Below are 10,804 nucleotides of genomic sequence, written 5' to 3'. Positions count from 1 at the left end.
TCCCTGGAGCTTAGCATATATAAGAGAGAAATCTGGGAGAAATATAAACACCTTCCACCTCTAATCCAGCATTTCTCTCACAATATATATATATATATATATATATATATAGAATCTGTAGAAAGAGAGCTGTTGCATGCAAGGGACTCTTGATAAAGGCCCCATTGAGGGTCGAAACGTCGATCTAAATAAAACTTAAATTTTTACCTTCAGACAAGAGTCCCTTGCGTGCAACAGCTCTCTTTCTACAGATTCTATATATATATTCTGTTGGCACCAGGGCATTACCCTCCTTTGAAGTGTGTGCAACAGTCTCACAATTTGTATATATATATATATATACTGTTCAAATGACCAGCAACTCCAGGGGTTTCAGTGAAAAAATATTGTATTTAGATAAGTGCAGTTACAGCCAACGTGACATTTCGGTCCACTCAGGGACCTTTCTCAAGGCAACTCCACCCTACACCCATAGGGGTATAAGTAGCCAATAGTGATAGATCAAATAATGAAATTACATCATCAGAAAGTGACATGTGCTATGTAATCATAAAATTACCAATTACAATACCTAAAAATAGTTAAAAGTTACCTTAACATGTCATAATACAAACCGTGATAAATAGAACAGTGTTATAAAATATAATAGCAAGTACCTAAAAGGTTATAATTCATTATAAAATACTAAAATAGTGTTGTATAATTTAGTATATCGTGCTACATTATGTGCAAAATCATACAGAATGTATAAAGTACCTAAAGATGTCCATCCTACTGTATATTTATTTATTTGTCGGGGGTTAAGACACTATCCATTACACTATATTTTATATTTTAAATGTTATACTCCTGTATCCCCAAGTCAAGTAACAATAATCTAAAGTCAAATCCAATATATATAAAAAAAAAAAATATATATATATATATATATATATATATATATATATATATATCAAATATACTAGTTTCCCTCCTAGGCACATTACACATATCCCCTGGTCCAGCTGTAGGGAATTGTATTGAATAAAATGTGAGTTATCTCTCTTTTTCTGTGAATGCCATTCTATGGTTTCCAAAGCAACAGCTTTTGCAGGGGTTTTTAAATTTCTGCACCTAACACACAATCCACCCACATAATTTAAGAGAGAAGGGGGCTGTGATCGCAAAGAGACTTATCCTACCATGAATTAACTATATCTTAAGGATCATTTACGAGTGCAAGTGTGCAAAGAGCAATTTCGAGGGCAAATCACAATGGTTTTACCCACAATGCAGTGTTTTTCTTGCAGCTCCAGTGTAATTCGGACCAGTGAGCGCAATTGCACTGAAAATCTTCAGTGTTGGGTGTAATTTGCAACAATTGAAGGGGCAGATTTATCAAGGGTCGAATATTTAAATTAAAAAAGAAATCATAATTTATCAAAAAATCTAAGTTTTTTTTGGGGTGAATAGGTCCGTTTCCGATCGCATTATACGAATCGAAGTAACAACGCATTCGATCAAATTAGATTCAAAGTTTTTCCAACCAAAAAAAAACTTAGATTTTTCAAAGTCCACCAATTGACGCCAAATGGGTTCTAGGATAGGCTAAAACAGCAATTCGGCAGGTTTTAGATGGCGAACAGTCAAAGTTGAATTTTTAATGAGACAGTACATGATAAATTTTGTTATTCTTATTTTAAAAAAAAATTCAAATTCAAATCTAATTTTGTCTATTCTCTAGTTGAAGTACACAAAAATTTGCTCGAAATTTTAATTTTTTTTATTTGAATTTTCACTTTGACCTTTGATAAACCTGCCCCTTGGTGTCAAAATGACATCTGTGCCCAGTTATTTAGGCACACGTATGCTGCTCCTATTGACACAATCTGCTGTGGGAAGCCTGGAGCTATTTCCAGGTCCAGGGTGGCAGTAGTTCCAGGATTCCCCCCATATCAGTAGAAACACTGCACCTGATTCTGATAAAATGGACTGACTGGCACATTAGTGCTTCTTGGCAAAATGCGCTAGTGCAAGAAGTGGCTTTAAATTCATCAATATGCTTATGGTGCTCACCCATTGGAATTTTAAGCATGCCTGATTCCAATAATTGATTTTTGGCTATAAAACTGTCACAAAGGTCAATGAGCTGTTAACTTGGTTATGGTGGGATGACTTTTACTTGCCCTTGTGTGATCATCTTCAGTTTAACTAGAGATAACAAACTCTATAAAAATCACCTCTTTGTTGCAAGTATTTTGTAAGCAGGTATTTATTATGCTGTGATTTATTTGTGCACTGATAATCTAATCATCTACCTCACAATAACCAAGAAGTTTTTATCAGGTAAAAATGCCAAAAACCATTGTTTATATTGTAAATAAAACAATAGGTAAAAAGTACATTCAGCACATGTCCTATTTAATAAATTTGTGTTAAACAAGGGGGTAATACTGCCTTTAAATTATTTACAGATAAACCTTAGCATCAACTACACAAGGAAAAATATATCGGACTGCTGCTTTAAATGGAGTCCTTTGAGAAATATCAATAATTAATTTGTGTCCATGTAGGGAATATCACATTAATTAGTTATTAATTAAACTGTATTTGCCTGGGGAACATAACACCAGCACAAACATTTAATAGGTTAATTGAATCTGTCAACAATGAACATTATAACACCACATTTGTGTATAGGGAGTATTATTCAGATTGTCTTGTCAGATTGTAAATTCTTTTGCGCAGGGTCCTCTTCCCCTTTTGTATTGGTTACTGGTCACTGTGTATGTAATTCGATATGTTCTTTGTATAAACATCTTTGTATGTTCATCACTGCAGAATATGTTGGCGCTCTCATAATACATGCTATTAATAATAATAATAATAATGATAATAATAATAATAATAATAAGCAATAGTGGAAAGTTACATTAGAAAAAGAAAGCATTGTTAATCACAGTAGGCATAGGGCAGTTTATCAGTAATGACATTATACTGATGTACTTAGATCACTATGCAGTATAAGCAGGCCATGGGGCGAGGGAGAACCGCATTATGGAGCCAATGTTTTCCTCGCTCCCACAGATTTTCGCCCCCACAGATTTTTAAACCTGCCTAATCGACATCTGGCCAACAGGTATCAGTCGGGGAGGCCTCTTGGAGAGCCCCATACACAGGCCAATAAGCTGCTCTGCCCCAATAAGTATTTCTCTGCCCCATACACAGGCCAATAAGCTGCTCTGCCCCAATAAGTGGTCACTTTCAAGGTATGGTGATCCAAATTACAGAAAAAAAGCCTGAGGTACTAAGCATATTTTATCGTGGATAACATACCATACAGCATTTAAATAGATCAATATAAAGTCAATTAATTCTAGAGTATATATATATATATATATATATATATATATATATATATATATATATATGTAAATATTCACAAAGTACCTGCACTCCTTCCTAGTTGGCGAGAGTGGGTGCTTGGTCAATCAAAGTATACAAAGTTCAAAGTGGACCAGCACACCAAATCTTCAATCAAAAAAGGTTTATTTCAACATCACTCAAGTGTCCAACGTTTCGGCCCACATTAGGGCCTTGATAAAGGCCCTTATGTGGCGAAACTACGCCAGCGTTCGTTAGTGAATTTGCGCAGTAGCGAAAATGCCAAACGCTAGTGAATTAATGGTAGCGTTCGGCGCTTCGCGCGTTAGTGAATTTGCCCCCTTGACTCTCTACATTATTGTAACGTACGGGTTCCCAAACCCAGAACTAACACCAAGGTCCCGGTCATGGCTCGCTCTTTTGCCTATAACAGCTGTCTTTGGCTTCGGTAGGAGCCCTCCACTACTCAGTTGCCGTCAGGTCTTAATGGAGAGGATCAATGAGAGAGTTCTGGGCAGGCAAGGAAACCGAACATGTACAGAAGGGACAGGGGAGCAGGTAGCGTAGTTGTGAACCAGGCCGGGTCAAATTAAATAGGCAATGTGGTACCAAATCAGGAAGCAGAATTATAGTCAAGGTCACAGGCCGAAGTCAACACCAAACAGTAGCACAGTACACAATTAGGATCCGAAGAATGGTCAGTGACAAGCAGTGATCAGTAACAAGCAGTGGTCAGTAGAGACAAATTAGCAAAGTCAAGGACAGGCAAGGATCTAGGACAAGGATCAGACAATATAAAACACACAGGAGGTATGAAGATAGACCTACGTTTGGCAATTGGAAAAAGTACATTGCACCTTTAAATACTTGAATTTTCGCATCTAATGTGATGGAGGCGCATCAAAGTATATAGATGCCGGCTTGAATCCCACACGTCAAACTTACGTCAAACTCGGAGTGCACAGTTGTGCACCAAAGATGTGGCAGCTGTTGTCCCCATAACTAAATATATCAGGTTGTATCCAAGGACAAACTTTGGTTTCCCCACAGTTCAGCACTTGCAGGTCCTCCTCCACCTGTTTGAGACGATCTCCAAGTACAGAAAATAAAGTGCTAGAATCCTCAAAAATTCATTGAGGAGGGGGATTTAACAGAATGAATAAAATATAGTATAGTATTTTTTTAAAAAATTTTTTGTTTTTTGTTTTTTTTAAAAAATTGTTAACACCCACCGTGATTATTAACAGTGATAATAGTGTTCTTTTATTTAACTTAGAAGAAGAGAGCCCAAAAAAGTGAAAGTTGTGAATTTTAGATGAAAAATAACAAAAAAAGAATAAAAAATAAAAAATAAAAAATAAAAAATAAAAAATAAAAAATAAAATTAAAAAATTAAAAAAAGTGAAAAAGTGAATAGTTCAGTGAATTAATAGATACCAACGATTTCTCTCCAAGTGATAGTGAATGCAGTGTTATTTGTTACTTAAAACACATTCAATTGTGCAATAGGTGAATATTAATGTAATTAAGGAATATTTAGTGTGGGTTCAACTTCCCCTTAGATTTTTCCCGTTTAAGATCCATCCATAGAGTGTGGATCTTAAACGGGAAAAATCTAAGGGGAAGTTGAACCCACACTAAATATTCCTTAATTACATTAATATTCACCTATTGCACAATTGAATGTGTTTTAAGTAACAAATAACACTGCATTCACTATCACTTGGAGAGAAATCGTTGGTATCTATTAATTCACTGAACTATTCACTTTTTCACTTTTTTTAATTTTTTAATTTTATTTTTTATTTTTTATTTTTTATTCTTTTTTTGTTATTTTTCATCTAAAATTCACAACTTTCACTTTTTTGGGCTCTCTTCTTCTAAGTTAAATAAAAGAACACTATTATCACTGTTAATAATCACGGTGGGTGTTAACAATTTTTTAAAAAAAACAAAAAACAAAAAAATTTTTAAAAAAATACTATACTATATTTTATTCTTTCTGTTAAATCCCCCTCCTCAATGAATTTTTGAGGATTCTAGCACTTTATTTTCTGTACTTGGAGATTGTCCCCATAACTAGCATGATGGCCGTCCCTGCACCCCACTAGAACACCAGGTACCCTTACAACTATGAAGATTATAGCTATTCTTCCCATTAGTAATACTGCTTTACTGTCAGCTTGAGAAAGGGTATGTTTTGAACCATTCAGCTAATGGGATTGATATCATTATCCCACCAACCCTGGTCTCTGCATTGCTTTAAATCCAGGCTGCTGGTTTACAACTGAACAGGAGAAAGGGTTCATCATAATAATCATGTATTTATTATATAGCACAAGCTAATTATGTGGCACTTCACATTAATATATAAAAACAGGGATCTAGCAATAGCTTAACAAATAAGATTTACATAATACGTATGGGAGGCCCTGCTCAATTAATTTGCAAGGTCTTAGCTGTGTAATATTATTTAATCCAGTACTGTTTCTGGTAACTTTAAGAGCCAAAACCGGAAATGTGTCTCTTCTTGAGTAGCTAGAACAATTGGGCTTGGTGCACTAGCATCAGTCTATGCATACTGGGCGTCAAACGGTTCATTTGAAAGAAAAACCAAAATGGAAATTGCAAAATGTCATTGCTGAAACCAGAACCAGAACCAGAGGGTTATTATAATAGTAGGCAGGCCTTATAGTTATGGGAGTGGTTTATTTTAGCATGCCATGCTACATGTGGGACAAGTAGCTCCCCTCTGCTTTTTCACCCCAATTTAAGCACTGGACAAAACTAAGCATTTCTTGGAAATTAATCTTTTGCCTTAGTTTGAATTGAGTTTGAGAGAAGTGTCTGGGATTAGGGATGCACCGAATCCTTCACGAAAGATTTGGCCGAATACCGAACTGAATCCGAACCCTAATTTGCATATGCAAATAAGGAGTGGGATAGGGAAAACATTTTTTACTTCCTTGTTTTCTAACAAAAAGTCACGCAATTTCCCTCTCATCCCTAATTTGCATATGAAAATTAGGATGTGGATTCGGTTCGGCCGGGCAGAAGGATTCAGCCGAATCCGAATCCTGCTGAAAAAGGCCGAATCCTGGATGTATACCGAACCGAATCCTGGATTCAGTGCATCCCTATCTGGGATTTGTAAAGATTGCAAAAGCAGCCTTGGTCTTCTTATATACAACCCTTGCCCTTATTATATTTATATAGTATATATTAATACATGAGGTGTCAGTTCTTGTTTCTTTCCAATTATTGTACTGTTTAGCCTAGTAGTCAAAAAATAAATGCTCTATTTTAGCTATTAATATAAAGTTCTGCTATACGAGTTAGTTGTAGCATTTTTCCAATAAGCATGTTATTAGGATTTATTTGTACTTTATTTGCTTAATTTATCTTTCATATTGTGTAAAAAAAATAAGTGCTTGAAATACTTTTAATTTCAGTTGATAGTTTACTCAATGAAGTGACAACTCAAAGCAAATGCATGTAACCTTCTCATACTAATGAATATTAATCAATGATAAACAAAGCATCAATATTCATTTAAACAGAAATGCAAAATGAAAGGCAGAACTGCTGGAAGATTTTTTACTGTGCACTGAAACGTGTTATACAAAGTATCACAAAGCTCTAGAACACAATGAAGATTAATATTTATACTAAACTATATGAACAGCAAAACAGCAGCCACAGTGCCCTCTAGTGACAGTAAATGAAAATTGTGGAGAAGAAAATATGTGCAGGTGGTATGGGACCTGTTATCCAAAATACTCGGAACCTGGAGCTTTCTGGATAAGGAGTCCTTCTGTGATTTGGATCTCAATACCTAAAGTCTCCTACAAATCATTAAGACAGTAATTAAACATGATAGTGTTGTTTTGCCTCCAATAAGAAAAAAGGAAATTATTGTTAAACATTTGAATTATTTGAATAAAATTGGGTCTATGGTTGATGGCTTTCCTGTAATTCTGTGGTTTCTGGATAATAGAACTAGAGGTTTTACACTTCTTTCATGTCCATGTCTGGCTTGATGCTCTTCTGACTTAATCTTTTGAATCCTTAATTAAAATTACATACCTAATAAATATTGACATAATTAAAGTTAAATCATTTTTTTAAAGTGAAACTGCTACTGCACTCATTATTATGTGATAACATCCCAGTAAGACTTTAAAATACAACTTCAATACAATCATTTTCATTAGTTATGGCATTGACTGGGGTACCCCCATCAAGACTTCATAGTGATGATAGGAGAGTATCATGGAATCTCATGGAATAATAGTAAAGGAAAAAAGAAAATAATAGTAAATTATTTCTTATGAAATAAAAGGTAACTATTTATAAAACAGATTAATTTTATAGCTAAAAAAACAAAATAGCACCTAGGCAGTAAGCTGTAGTAACCATTAAGTGACATCTGATTGGTTGACATGAGTTACTGCACTAATTTTCCTGAGTGTTTTTAAATGAGCCCCTTATTAAATGCATTCCTTATTAAGGAGAATATTCCAGTGCTGCTGTTCTGTTCATCCCAGTCCACAAATGCAGGGGAACACACCAACGCACATGTAACATGATGTATCAAACCTTCAAAATAGCATATTGTTGTAGGGCTCATAAATTACTGGTTAATTTAGTTGTTTAAAAATAATAGATGCACAACTCGTTTCTAATTAGCCATGCACTATATATTGTTAATATATCTAATATATATATATAGTAGATGTAGCGTACATTTGAATGCAAACAATAAAAATAAAAAATTGAAGTTCATCAATAATGAATTGCTTTCAATTGCTCATTCTTTTAAAATACTAACTTAGAAAATGATATATTATATTAAACTGAAAATGCTTGAAAAAAAATATGGATTCTTCCGTAGAACTCTGACAACTTGTGTTTGCAGGGCTCCAGGTTTCTAGTTCCAGTTCTAGGTCATCTCTGGAGTCAGGACAAATGCTTATCTTTTGGTCTGGGCTGTTCCAATAACATCTGCTCCAGTAGCTTCAGAACAGCAAAAGGCTCATCCACAATGTTCCAATTGATTGCATTGTCCAATGTATTATGGCAAATGGCTTGTACCAAGGATAGTAGATGTTATGGTATGCATGTAAATATAAAAATGTGGAAGTTGATATCATGTGAATGTGTATAGAAGGTTTATTCTTGTTTTTCACCAGTTTATTTTCTTAGCCTTCTTGTTTTCAAATCTGTCAGCATGAAACCCTTTCCATAAATTCCTTGTTTGCCATTTCCTTTTAAGGAAATTGGGCTAAACGATTTGCTGATGGATTGTTGTGAACTGTATTTTGAGGGTCACTGCAGAATACAACCACTTTGCTCTCTTGCTCCATGTTAAATGAAACTTCATTTAGATCCTTTACAAATCTCCCACAATATTTTAAATAACTGTAGAACTCACAAACAGTACCAGTCATTTTTACACTAGTATATTCATTATATGTATATATATATATATATATATATATATATATATATATATATATATATATATATATATATATATATTATTTTACAGCCACACTTTTATTTGTTAATTGGAAATATTTTAACTCCAAAGGTTTGTATTCGAGATCTTTAAGGAAAGAATGAAAATTATTTTACCTGTGATCGCCATGTTGGCACTGAAGGAGACCTTATCTATCCTGCCTTTTTTCTTTGCTTGTTTATTAATTTGAATAGAAGAACACAAAATTGTGGCCAATCGTCAATGAGCATACAAAAGGAAAAACTACTAACCACTGAGTTGTTCACCTAGAGTATACTGATTCTTGTAAAATCATGTTTTATGCATAATTCACCAAACTTGCTTTATGGAAAATGTGAGTCATTATAGAGTCATTTATTTTCCAGAACAAGGCATAAAGTCATTACAGTGTGCATTATTTTACACACATTACAGTGTTTATGACATAAATGTGTTGCACTTCGGAAGTAAAATCGTATCCTTTCCTAATTGCTTTTATCAGCAATTTTGTTGGAAGACATGAGGTGAATATTTCAGGCTGTAATACACTATTCATAGAGATATTTCCAGTTTCTACAGAAATATTATAACGTACAAGTATGTTATCTTTATAATCTCTTCAGGTGCATCATTCTAAGCAGTCTGGCAAGTAAGACAGGGAAAGATTTGCCTCCTTGGAAAACTACTCGAAGTCTCCACGCAGGTTATGTAATATAACGGCCCGAAACGTTGCATCCACAATAAACGAGCAAGAGTTCTCCCTGCTAGAAATAACCCATGTTGTGCCGGTGATTTTTCCTTCTTTCAAGCTGAACTCGAGGTTGCCAACACTTCATTCACTGAGCACCGGGGATACGCCTAGAACAGGATGGCCAGGTTGTGCGAGGGTAATTCTTTCTTTCTCCTGTTATGTAATATAAGCCACTAAAGGGGGGATGTAATTAAAAATCACAAGCAATGTTTAAATGGAGTTTTTGCGAATGTTTAGCGCTGCTCACAATGTAAAGCGAAATGGGACAGATTATTGGTTTCTATGGGTTACTGCTACTGGCCAATCTTAGTGCCTTTTATTACATATGGGGCAATGTCTCTGAATGGCAGAAGGCATTTAGTGCAAGCCCAAAGTACAACATGTATCAGTCAACATGAAGCTCAAACGGAAAAAGGATGGAAAATGATTGCTATATGGTGGAACCACTGAGATCAAAGCAATGTGTACCATGAACACGTAGAGGTAATTTATGAACCCTGGGAGCACTAGTGCAAGAGATTTAAAGGGATGCTACGGAGCACTTACTGCTCACTAACAGATCACTTGTACCCTGAGGGTTGCAGCATGCAAACAAAAATCAGGCGCTCAGTGCAGAGAGGCATCAGGAGTAGTGATGGGCAAATAAATTCGGCAGACACGAATTCGCAACGAATTTCCACGTTTCGCAGCAAGCTAATTAATTCATGAAACTAAGGCAACAATTCGCTGGCGAAAAATCTGTTGCATCAAAAAAAAAAATTGGCGCGTGCATAAAAATTGTTGCTAGTGTAAAAATTATTCTGATACCCATGGACTTTAATGCATTTCACAAATTTTTTGCTGTTTCTGCGAAATTTGCAAAACAGCACGGATTCGCCCACCACTAATCAGGAGGCGTAGCTTAGCCCTGCATTAGGGCAGGAGGTAAGGACATTGCCCTATTGCAGGCTATGTCTCCCGCCACTCCATAACTTGCACCTTTGAATGATGCACAAGGTAGGGGGCCGGGGAGACACCTATATGCTCCCCCACTACTCACTAATACAGTGCTGGCTAACACCGTGAGTGCTATGTGTAAAATGGTGTAAAATGCTTTGGTGGTGAGCATAACTTACCCTTCTTGCTACAGTTGGGATTGATGAGTCATCACAGTGACAGACTGGCCCACCAGGATACCAGGAAAAGTCCCG

The sequence above is a fragment of the Xenopus laevis genome, chromosome 5L, assembly GCF_017654675.1.
Source record: "Xenopus laevis strain J_2021 chromosome 5L, Xenopus_laevis_v10.1, whole genome shotgun sequence".
Lineage (NCBI taxonomy): Eukaryota > Metazoa > Chordata > Amphibia > Anura > Pipidae > Xenopus > Xenopus laevis.
Note: the sequence above shows the minus strand (reverse complement) of the source record.